The sequence below is a fragment of the Rhipicephalus sanguineus genome, chromosome 2, assembly GCF_013339695.2.
Source record: "Rhipicephalus sanguineus isolate Rsan-2018 chromosome 2, BIME_Rsan_1.4, whole genome shotgun sequence".
Lineage (NCBI taxonomy): Eukaryota > Metazoa > Arthropoda > Arachnida > Ixodida > Ixodidae > Rhipicephalus > Rhipicephalus sanguineus.
In genome coordinates, this window is record NC_051177.1 from 91,209,290 (window position 1) to 91,221,533 (window position 12,244).

Genomic DNA, 12,244 nt, shown 5'->3' on the forward strand with positions numbered 1-12,244 from the left:
AGAAAAATGAATTCTCAACACCAGGGTTCGTTCCGGTTTCGCCTAACAGCCGTCGGCTGCAGCAGCAACAAGTGTATCGTGATCGCCATGTGGTCGGTCTTCACTGGTCCTGCGACGGTGTGTTCCGTGACGCCGGTCCTATAAACCTGGTGTCACGCGAGGATAAGGACGTCCGCTCAGCCGTCGTCTCCTCCGAGGACCGCAGACACAACGGGACAGTCGCTGGAGGTTCACCTTTCGGTACGTGAACGCATGTTTATGCCACTCTACCGAGCGCGCGTAAATTTCTAACCGCGGAAGTCTGCGAGTTCCTGTCGTACCGTTATTGCCACCCGTAGCCGCGGACAGGAACGCGCACTCGTGCTCCATTTTACCTCGCTTGTTATCATATACTCGGCAATTATGTTTTCTCGTCTAGCTCAATCTTCAGCTGGCCGATGCAGCGCCTCCTGAAACAGCCGGTGCCCTGTAGTGTCGCAGTAAAACGCCTGCGTCGTTCTTCTATCGCTTGTAGTTGTGATTTACAGTGAACAGCCTGCTGCACTGTTCGTATCTGATCGTGTGAGCTGCGTACTATGCGAGCCTGGGTTGCAACCCCTATTGAACAGGCTCAAGTAGAGCGCTGTGTTCATCGCTCAATCCTTTTCCACCACATAGACGAGAACGGTGTGTCTGTGCAGTGGACTTTAAGTGTGCGCCGAGCCCTGAGTACGAGCGGAGTGCGCGCGTCCTTTTTTTAAACTTTAACGCGTTTGTCCCAAGTCTGGCTGCGGTTCAAGTCTTAGAATAATTCGAGGGGCGAGTCTTTTTACTTGTTGAACTGCTGTGTCGGACCCCGCGGCGTCGCCTCGCTTTACTGGCTTCCCGGTTGCCAAATTGACTGCACTACCTGGTCGTTTGTCGACAGAGCCGTCGTGAAATTTATTCTGCCATTCGTCGCCGCGATGAACATAGCGTGCTTAGAAAGTAAAACGTTAAAAGGTGCCAGGTACGATAATGTCGAAATCTCTAATTTAACCTTGGTGACAGGCTGCATATTAACCCCGCGTCCAAAATAAAGCCTGCCAGGTGCCAGATGCAATCGTCTCTGCAGAGCAGGGCGAACAGTTCGTAACAATGCTTGCGAAATTGGGTTGGCAATCCTCATTTCGCCAGCGAAAGAACGCAACTTCAACATGCAAGTCAACGTTACACCTGTTGCTGGCGGTATTTATAATCGTTAAAAACTTACGTGTGGAAGCGGTCAAATGTTTGCTTTGTTTTTCATTCGAATGAATGAATTTTTTTACTGTGCGTTCGTTTTGCACCAGTTTTTGCCCTTGTTATAAAAGTGGGGGGGGGGGGGGGGGTGGAGGGGGTTATTATATTGCATAATAGCCCTTGGCCAGGTTCCTTAATTTCGAAATAGTATAATACAGTTGTTGCCGCGGGAAAACCACCATTAAAATTTGGGTGTAGTACACCCGCACCGTTCGCCCTGTATGACCGAATACCGTTCTAGGCCGTCGCCTTGCATTGTAATCATGATTGTACCCCCCATCCCCCCTCACAAGTTACTTCGTAAATGCTACACCCTCCGAAACCGGGATCCTGGATGAATAAACTCTCGATCGTAATCGTGCTCGCAGCCAAATTTAAATGGTGCACAATTCTAGGTAAGATCACCAAAAGGGAACTCACCGAAGCAAACGAGATCACACGTTGCGGCACCAATTGAAAAGCGTTCTAGCAAATTCCAGGAATTTTGCGGTAGGCTCCTGTCTCTCGTTGTTTTTTGCATCTTCAATAAAACGACACAGAAAATAAAATTCGAATACGATTGTGGGACAGTCAAGGCGCTCGCTCTTCCTACGCTCATTCCATTTCCGGAGGACAGACTGATGGGCTATTTGGTATAGGACATTATTCACGCAATAGCGCACAGAACCACACGGGCGGCGCAAGAGCAAGACGGCGTGTTTCGTCTTGCTCTTGCGCCGTCCGTGTAGTTCTTTGAGCTATTTCGTGAATTTTCCTTCCCACCCCACATACTGAGATACCCCACTCCGAGGCCTGGCGCAACCCGGTCCGGCGGAGACGTGTCATTGAGGCTCCCTAGACGTCGCAAACGCCATCATGAAGGCCCTAGGCTGAGGGCTTCTCCACAATAACCCTTTCCCTTCGTGACAAAGTTTTTACCACGGTATTTTGGTTTTAGTGAAGGAATCTGGTTTTACGCACTCACTCGTGGCCTCTAGCCCATTGTCTCGATTGGCCACCCCTAGCCCGTGCGCCGTTAAGGTAACCTTTATCATACTGATTGTATCAATCATGTCGTGGTTTCGGGACGTAAAACCCCAACGATTATTATGTATCATAATATTCATGCATAGTGCTGTGATCGCACATATTTTCCTCTCGTTTCAAACGTCATACAGCTGTTTCGACGACTGGCGCGCGCGGCATGTCGCGAATAGTCGCGAAGCACGAGCGAGAGCGCAGTTTCACAATTGTCTCCAGAAGACCACGGAATGGAACGCGCGCGAGCGATAGCCAATCTTTCACTAGTCTCGCGTCGCTTATCGTCAGTTTGATCACAAAACTGAGAGCTTGCCAGTTTCCTGCATTCTTTCCTAGTGGCTGAAATCACACTTAGACGCGCGTGTTAATTAAATTGCATAATCTTTGAAGAGATTGTAACCTTTCGAGACGCAGACGCCTACGTCACGCGCGCCTGCCGTACGCGGAAACGCTGATAGATCTGCTAGCGCTGTACGCAACTCTAAATGAAAATTTAGATATCTGCTTGGCAAAACGCTGCGTACAACGTTAGTTGCCTCGTTGAGTGGGGTCTTTTTCTTTATTATTTGGAACATGAGCTTAATAAGACTGCATGTGTAGCATTTTCGCTTTGCTGTTTTCTGTTTCCGTATTTCATACACAGTTATTTTGTTTTCTATTTACCGCTGCTAGTTCGTTATTGCATTTCTTAGCTAACTCAGTAGTCCTTGAATCTTATTAAAGCACCTATAGTACAATAATAAACGAGCTGGAAGTCCGCGCCGTGTGTAGGAAGTGTTTATGTCCAACTAACTAGTCCGAACCATCGCTATATTTAAATGCTGCAAAAGAACACAATTGTCTTCGCAATCCTCTCGGCTAATCGTCAATGCTTGGGAGTCGCATCGCTTCTCTCATGCTGCAATTGTAACGATGTTGGTATCTTAAACTTACACGTGACTAACATAACGCTAGAGCTTTGGTTATACATTTCCCACCGCGCCCGGAAAAGAATGGTGATAAATTAAATGCCGAGAAAGATTGTGTATTACATGCATAGCTGAATATTGTGCATATGTAGAAACATATTTAGAAATGACACCCCGTTTTGTAACTTGCTGGAAGTTCTCACGTAAAACGTAGTCATATCAGCGATGACCTTCTTCCCATTTACCTCTAATACGTTATCAATATACCATTTAACAGGGCTTAAAGTCCTCCTTCACTCCTTCATTGAAGGGGCCCTGATAGGGTGGTGACCATATATATATATATATATATATATATATATATATATATATATATATATATATATATATATATATATATATATATATATATAGACACACACACGCAAAGGGTTATTCTGCGTGAAAGTAGTCGCAATTCACTCAGGCTACAGCTGTTGTGTTTGGGACGATCACGTTGTATTGAAGCCACCTGTCTCTAGAACTGAACAAATGCTTGTGAAGGTTATACAAATAAACGTATTATTCTGAGCGTATTTCCGGCATTTATTCAATGTGCCGATGCCATCAAGCACTAAAAAAAAGTTGGCATTTTGGATACTCTAGCTGCATCGCTGATGCATACATTAGTTGACTCACTGCACGAGAACCTCAGGCACGACAACGCTATATTTCTTTCACACCTACTTGCATTAAAAGAAAAAGACAAAATGCATGTGTCTTTGGCATTATACCAGACTCGTAATGCACATCTGAAGGAGTGAAAATTGACTGGCAATCTAAAGAGACCAAGATGAACCTTCGCTGATGCACGTTGAGGCATAGCTCCACACTCAGGTGTCTCGTGAAACCGTATGCTGTGCCAAGAAGCTTATTCGAACAGGGGGTAACCTGTGGCGTGCGGTGTCTCGGAGAATTGCATTCAGCTCTACGACGATACGTGCTTTTTTTTTGTTGTTTCTTGTTTGTTTTTTTCTGACGCCTCTTCAGGGGAATAATGCGATGAAATCATTATTTGAAAAATTGTGGAGTTGCAATTGCTCCCCACAAATCACTACAGGCTTTAAAAAAAAAGGAAAAATAAAACCTCCGGCGCTGCAGAGCACCCATTTGATAAGCGCCGGAGGTTTTACCTGACGAGAGGGAACCGAGCCCCTCCCTAAAGTAAGGAGGGGGGGGGGGGGGGCAGGCGGCAGGCTCCCCCTGAGACCACCCTGACTTTAAGCCCTGCCGTTTAATAAAATGACGGGAGGGGGCTAGGAGAAAGCCACCGGTAATTTTTGTAACCGTACGCTAAAGTTGTAGCCTACGGTACCGTAACAAACTGTTGTGAAAGATTTCTGCGGCCTTAATTTTGACCGAACATGTAGTCGAGTGAGGACAATGTGGGAATCTCTGCATACGTAGCAACGGCCCGTAAATATATTCGTCGCAGTTTGGTACTGGCGGAAGCCAGCCGATTCACTGATGAATCATTTGCGCAAAAATAACTAAATAAATAAATAAATAAACGAAACACAATCATTGGATCGACATTGAAGGGAGACAATGTTGGCGGCATAACAGCGCCCAGGCTACATTGGCAACTGCTAACGAGTGCTGCTAGCATGAAAGTAAATGAAAGTTCAACTCACGTGACCTAGCTTAAACCGCACTGCATCCGGGATCGTCCCACGTTTATCGTAAAAAAAAAAAAAAAACTGACATCGTACACTTTTTTAAAGAATGAACAGTCTTAAAAAAAAAGAAAGAAAAAAACGCGTCGTACGTATTGACCTTGAGTTCACGGCGCTTACTGTGGTTATGTGGCATCGACAGACAGCGAGTGAGGGAAACAACTTTATCAGGCCCACTCGGGCCAGCGAAAAAGAATAAAAAGAACTGAGGCTCTCTCCCTCTCTTCTATGTAATATCCTCTTGCTCGCCATGGTGGATATGGCGTTGTGCTGCTTAGAAGTGAGAATTTTTAAATGGCCGCTGAAAGGCTTTAATTGGAGGGCACTGCTTTACGGACCTTTTTCAACGAATGCTCTTGCTCCTTCACCTATCGTAGTTATCGCAATCAGATGCTGCTACTGCTGCACTCGAAGCTGTTTAGCTCAAATCACAGCGCGCGTGACCTCGAGAGGCGTGAGTGGTTTGAGACTCGGTGCAAATATTCAAGGACTATTGCTGTTTGCTTATCGTACGCTGTTACAATCTCAGAGGTCGCGATTTATCGACGCAGTGTTATCGATCTCCGCTGCCGGGTGGCGCCAGTATCTGCCAACCTACTACGTAGGCAGCGAAGAAGACAATACCGCTTTTAATAATGTCTGGGGTTTAACGTCCCAAAACCACGATACGATTATGAGAGCCGCCGTAGTGGAGGGCTCCGGAAATTTCGACCACCTGGGGCTCTTTAACGTGCACTTAAATCTAAGTACACGGGCCTCAAGCATTTGCGCCTCCGTCGAAATTCAGGCCGCCGCGGCCGGGATCCGATGTCGCGAGCTTCGGGTCAGCAGTCGAGCTCCATAACCACTGTAGAGCAGCACGGCGGCTGTCAAGACCACTTGGCGAAGCGCTAACTCCAGCGACCTCCTCCCCCCCCCCCCCTCTCCGCCCTGTTCAAGGGTTTTTCATCTCTTGAAGCTTCCACCTTCTCCTGAACTTCTTCCTTACGACTACGGTCATGGTTATATACCAACGCTCGCAGCTCGCGTCCTTGCTTGAGTGTTCAACAGCAATCAAAAAGCGGCAGCAGCTTCAGCCGTGCAGAGTTCACTGCCACAGAAATTCCTGAAGATAACGCTAATAAAAATTCTTTCCGGGGTATGTTCCTTCGTTGTTAAGTCTGAAAGACCAGCACCTGCGACTTCTGCTCTTGCGTGGAAATCTGCATCGTCGCTTCGGTGGTCCCTAGTGGAGTGACGTCATTCAACGTTTTATCCGTGGCATCACGTGCTCAAATCATATAGGAACGGTCTTACTGCGATAGTAGGGTATTTGCTCTCAGCTCGAGATATTTCCTCGGGGTGTCTTTAACATATTTATTGTATTAGCCTGAACTTGTTCTGCAGCTGTTTTCTGTTTTCCCAACATTGACGCCACCGAAATTCTAGCCGTCTCATTATACTGTAGGCATTCATTCACCTTTCCCTGAAAATCATATTCTGTGCGCAGAGAAAATATATCCTCATTTACTCCTGTATAGACGTTGCGACAGGCTAAGAAAACACGCGTAGTCGTTTCTGCGCAACTTATTTCTGCTCACTACGCATAGTATTGTAGTAGTTGCCGGCGGCGGATTTCCGATTACTCGGCGTTCGTGGACACTCTGGCCCTCCTTCGAACAGCAGGGCTGTGCGATTTGAATTGTCGTAATTTCTTTTTTTTATTTTATGTTTCCTCTTTGAGCGCACTTCAAGCCATCCTGATCAAAACAGTTCTAGGGGACAAATGAAAGTACGGAACAATGCAGGGAGTTATTTTCTTCTTTCAGTGGTCCTTTCGCGATGTTTTCTCTCGGCCTGTTACGCAACGAAATAGCCCAAGTTCGCACTTTTTTATTACTCAAACATCTGATCTTTCTGACATATATTGTTCCCGGATCGCCTGTCTGCCCAGTATGGGGATATTCCATCTCTGACGTCACGCTTAACTATACGCCATTATTTTCCCCACTGCCCACAAGATTGGCGCCCTACTTGCTAACTAGTTCCCTCGCTACTTGTTTCTGTTCTAAGCCAGCGTTAGTATTACACAGGTGATCAAACACCCTATCAACCTATCTCTTTTCTGTCTTGTCCCATATATCGTGTCCAGGCACGTAGCCCGGATTTTTTTTTTTTTTTGGGGGGGGGGGGGGGGGCAAGGCCTAATTGTTCGAAAGAAAATCTTTCCATAGCGAAAAGAAAAAAAGAAGTTGCCCGGGAATATAGAAGTCTGGACGAATTTCGGAAGGGGGGTGGCCTTGCCTACGTGCCTGATCGTGTCCTTCTTTTGCACTTAGAAATCAGTGCAATATTAATGTTCATGTACTGTACATCGGACTTACGTTAAAGAATCCCAATCGGCTAAAATTACTCGGGAGCTCTGCATGCGGCGTGTCTTCTTACCCACTCTACTGATTCAGGACGTCACAATTTTAGTCTTTTAGCTTTTGACGTTTATATATCAATTTATTTTCCATGCACTAACTACTGCTGCCCTTCATTGCACCTACGTCGTGTGGTGAAGCGAGAGCTGTGTGTTGCTTCAGCCAGTCGCGAACGGGTGCCGGCTGTGTTAGGCCGCGGTCACTTTTAAACGAAACCCACTGGCAACTGCGGTCACTGAAGGGTAAGTGATGCGCTGCACAGGTGCACACAGACGAATTACCACAAGAACTCGAAAAGGACACGGACATTGCGCATCGTGTTCTTGTGTCTATTCGTCTGTGTGCACCTCTGCTGCGCATCATTACCTAACTTCAGTACGCCATACCAATTAGCCCCAGTTGGAGCCCTTTTGAACGTTGCTGTCACTGGTTTGCCTTGTGGCTTTGCTGCTAAGGAAATGCGTGCTGTTGTTGACTTAGGGCTCGTTGAATCTGGGTAAGTGAGTTGCAGGGAAGAAGCTGTGGTCAATTGCTTGGAGTGTACGCCTCTAATGCGGGAGGTACTGGGTTCGATTTCCGGTATCCACAGGCACGCACCGGTTTTTCCCCAAGGAAAGAGTGGCAGACCGACCTGGCGCTCGGTGGTACGGGCGCTGATTTCCAAGAACGTGGCCTCTCCTCTCTTCTATCTCTCACTCTCTCCCTCTTCCCGTGAAGCTGCGTCGACAGAACTGCAAATCGGGCTAGTTGGCGAGAACCCGTTGTGGTCGTAGCGCGACAAACGTAGACAGAAGAGCAGAGCACCGCACAGGACAGGCGATAAACTTCAACTGGTTCTTTAATCACGGAAAACACTTGCTTGGAAACTAACATACAAAGCAATCACGGCAATCACCCAGCCTGATAACACAAGAAACTACTATACATTCTGCTGACTGATTAGAAGAGAAGAACTCACACCATCAGGGTGATGTGTCACTTTTCAATCACTTTTGAAGCACCCCGCGCATGCCTGATCTTTCGTCGCATCACGTCGCTGATCTTTCACCGCGAAAAACAGAGGGCACGGAAGGTGGTGGAAGCGTACCAGATAAAGAGACGCGGAATTTCGTGTATGAGCCAGTCTTCAGTGGCACTATTAGAAAATGAAATACAGTTGTTAGAAAAGGGATAGGCATGCGCGGGGTGCTTCAAAAGTGATTGAAAAGTGACGCATCATCCTGTTCTTCTCTTCTAATCGGTTATTAGAATGTATAGTAGTTTCCTGTGTTATCAGGCTTGGTGATTGCCGTGGTTGCTTTGTATGTTAGTTTCAAAGCAAGTGTTTTACATGATTAAAAAAACCAGTTGAAGTTTAGCGCTTGTCCTGTGTGGTTTGTATGGTCTTTTGTCTACGTTTGTTGCGCTATACGACCACAATAAAGCTGCACCGTGCTTCCTGGTGGGTCGCAGGTCTCTTCTAACCTCTAACCACTATCGGGTATGCTGGTTTGCTCCACAAACAGAAGTGTATACTGGGAGAATGTGCACATGTGTGTGTGTGTGCGTGTGCGCGCGCACTTGCCTGTGTGATAGAGAGGTGGTGGAGATTGTCTATCGGTCGCAGACCCATTTGTAGGAATTAATTTGTAGCCAGTGTTGTACACGTTCCTCTAAAACAGGAACGAAAGCTCGTTCCTCGTTCCTTCCCAACCTTGGAACGAGTTCCCGCTACAAGTTCCTTTAGCATGAAAGGAACTCGTTCCAGTTACATTTCAAAAATTGGAACGTGTCGTTACAATAACGTTACATTTGAATTTTTGATCAAAATATAGTGCCGGATAACCCCGAAGCGAATAATGTGAGCAATTTAAAGCTAACATTGAGCTACAAATATTTTACGAATTTGGCATCCCCGGCAGTAGGTTATATATAGATAAAATGAATCTAAAGAAACGCTTCTAGACGAATTTTTAAGAGACCACCGGCCATACTACAGACATTTCTAACAGCAACTTTCGTGCTCGTCTATTACAAGTGCAACACATGGGGCACTTTCCATGTCAGTCTTCAAATTCGCCGTCAGAATAATGCGCTTCAGATATTCACATAGAAATTCCCACACATGGATCAATATAAACAATATAAATAAGTTTCTTTCACAGGAAACTACACCGAAAAGAACAATACATAGGTGTTTACTGATTGCTGATTCAATATCGCAGTGTGAGTAGAAAATTATGTCCAGGATGCATATTCGCAACTTAGTAAAATCCCTTGTTTGCGCTCAGCAAGAGTCGCATCTCGATGTTTTGTATCCGACAGAGGAACCTGTTTTCTCGTCAGCACTTCGTTGGCAATGTTGAAGAGCCGTTCTATCAAGTGCTTGAGGGTACCGCCGTGTTGTACACAAATAGGGACAAGTCAACCGCGCTCGCCGTGGCGACGGCAGGCTCAGCGGGCGCAGCAATAATGTAGCGATGGATGTACGCGTACCGTTTATTGCATGACAGACGTTATCGGTGCGGCGGCTGTCGAACTGAACTATAATAAAGTTATAGAACGATAGCCGCGGAGATAACTCGAATGTTGAAGGGATGCTTGCCCAAGCGAAACCATCGAAGGCACCGGACAGGCGCCACTGCAGCACCCGCGTCCACAGCGTTTCGGTCCTCTTCCCCGCTATCCACTCAACCGGGTGTCAAAAGACAGATTTGTTGATAGCTGCCGGCGGCATGCACGAGATACTAAAGGGACCATCGAGCCAGCCGCTAAAGATTACACGACAAGGGAAACATTTCCAGCAACTGGGTCGAAGCTTCGCAGTCGGCAGGGCGAGAACATAAAAACAAGAAACCGTCGGAAGAGTACGCCGCACGTGGCAAGGCGCTCATTGCCAAGGGGTACAACAAAAGTGAAACTTCGTGACTGTTACGTTGGGGCCTAAGACCATTCATGCGCAGTGGGAGGCCACCGCGCGGAATTTCGGTGGTTAGAACGTAGGTGCTTCACTAATTTTCTGTGGCCTCTGGCGTTGTGATTGACTCCTCTGTACCATGCACGTCAAACACCAGATTCGCGACGATGATTCGCGCCGTTCGAGGACTCCGCGGAACCACGCGCAGGCGCCTCGACTACGGTAAGTCGGCTCCCCCACTTTTCACTATGCCGACAAGGCCACGGGGACGCGCAGCAGAACCGCCCGAATACGCAGCACCCCTCCCCCTCCCCCACCCCCTGCACACACAAAAGCTACTTTTGAGTTTAGTAAAACTTGTTCTTGGGCTAGTTGGTGCATGTTACAAGAGTTACTTTCGAGTTGGCCGAACAAAAATTCACCGAAGGAAAAAATTGCGTGCCCTATGCTGGCGGCAGCCTTACAACTGGGTTCGATGATTCTCGAATATCAAGTAAATGTTCTCCAAGGTGTGTCTACACTCCAGAACGGCCCGTGGTTGCTGTCAGACTGGCTCTGAGAAAAATAAAAAACAAATCAGTTGTTCCTCCCGCGCGATGTTGGTCTTGACATCGCGCGCTTCCCTGCGCCCCCTGCGGGCGCCTTAAAGGGACACTAAAGTGCTAAACGATTTTTCTCATATTGGTAAAATACTCTTTCAGGATACCAAAAACACCACGCTTGCTGCGAGATGACTCTTAGTAAGCGAGAGAACGCACAAAAAAAAAATGTGGGTGGCGACGCCACCTTGAAGTTTCCGCACCATTCGCCGTGACGTCACATGTTTGGCGGCGCCTACCAGGGACTACGTAGTTCCAAATCAGTAAAAATGAAGTACATTGTCCTCTGAGGGGGTCATAGGCTTTTCCTACCAAGTTTGGGGTAATTTTGCTGAGCTAATGGCGCCAAAATACGATAAATACACTTATAAATCCATCACGTCACGCGGGGAGATCTCGGCGCAAAATTTACAAATTAAACTTTGAACTTGATTTTCTCCTCTATTAATAAACCTATGATGGCGAAATTAACGACATTAGAGTTCTCAGAGCACAATTTATCGGTCTAGGCCGATTCATTGTTTCTCTTTAGTGTCCCTTTAAAGTGAAAACCAGGATGCAGCATAGTCAAGTGACAGGCGAGCGGTAGATTCTTGCGCTGCACGCGGTCGTCAATCCACCCTGTTCTGCATGATGGGCTGTGTGCGGGCGCCTGTTCAATGCCGAGGAACGTTTACAGAAGGAACGCCGTTCCCTATGCCGTTCCTGTGTAAATGTAACGAGTTACCGTTACAGTTACCCCGATCCTCAATGGAACTGTGGCGTTCCTCCGTTCCTCCAAAAAGGAACTAGTTCCTGGAACGTCGTTCCTTGGAACGCCGTTCCGTACAACACTGTTTGTAGCTTAGGACTTGTGCAAGGGCAATAACTTCGCTCTTCGCTTTTAAAAATGCTGCTGCTCTTGAAGCGTTAAAGTTATCTTTTTATTGTTTTCAAAATAATATATTGTCTCCTATTATGTTTATTTTTCATGTGTAAAGCAGGGAAGACGGCATGCGCTTTGTAAATCGCTCTGCATTTCCTCTTCCTTCATTCCAGTCAGACGCACATTCCGATCAGTAATAAAAAAGGTTCTTTGCACTCCAGCATGAGACGGTCGTTGTTCGAGAACATGTTATTGTACTGTGGTTAAATGTCGTTTCCTCTTCACCTTCCTTCAGTAACATTCCACATTGTCGACTGTGTGCACATTCAAAGAATACAGTTCGACCTGCCACGGTCGTCTGGTGGTTATGGTGCTCGACTGGTGCTCGGTTATGGTGCCCGGCCGTAGGTCGCGGGATCGAATGCCGGCCGCGGCGCGGCCGCATTTTCGGCGGAGGTGAAAATGCTTGAGGCCCGTGTACTCAGATTTAGGTGCACGCTAAAGAACCCCAGGGGATCGAAATTTCCGAATCCCTACGGCGTCCCTTATAATGTTATCCTGGTTTTGGGACGTTAA

General features: G+C 47.0%; 1 protein-coding gene across 3 annotated transcripts in view; it reads left to right on the forward strand.

Moving 5' to 3' along the window:
* The first annotated feature begins 49 nt into the window (after positions 1-49).
* Positions 50-12,244, forward strand: part of LOC119383368 (sodium-dependent phosphate transporter 1-B) — a 94,130-nt gene continuing 81,935 nt past the window's right edge. For all 3 annotated transcript variants that reach the window (XM_037651462.2, XM_037651467.2, XM_037651465.2), the window contains exon 1: positions 50-240. The gene's annotated coding sequence lies outside the window, so the exon portion shown is untranslated. The remainder of the gene's footprint in view (positions 241-12,244) is intronic.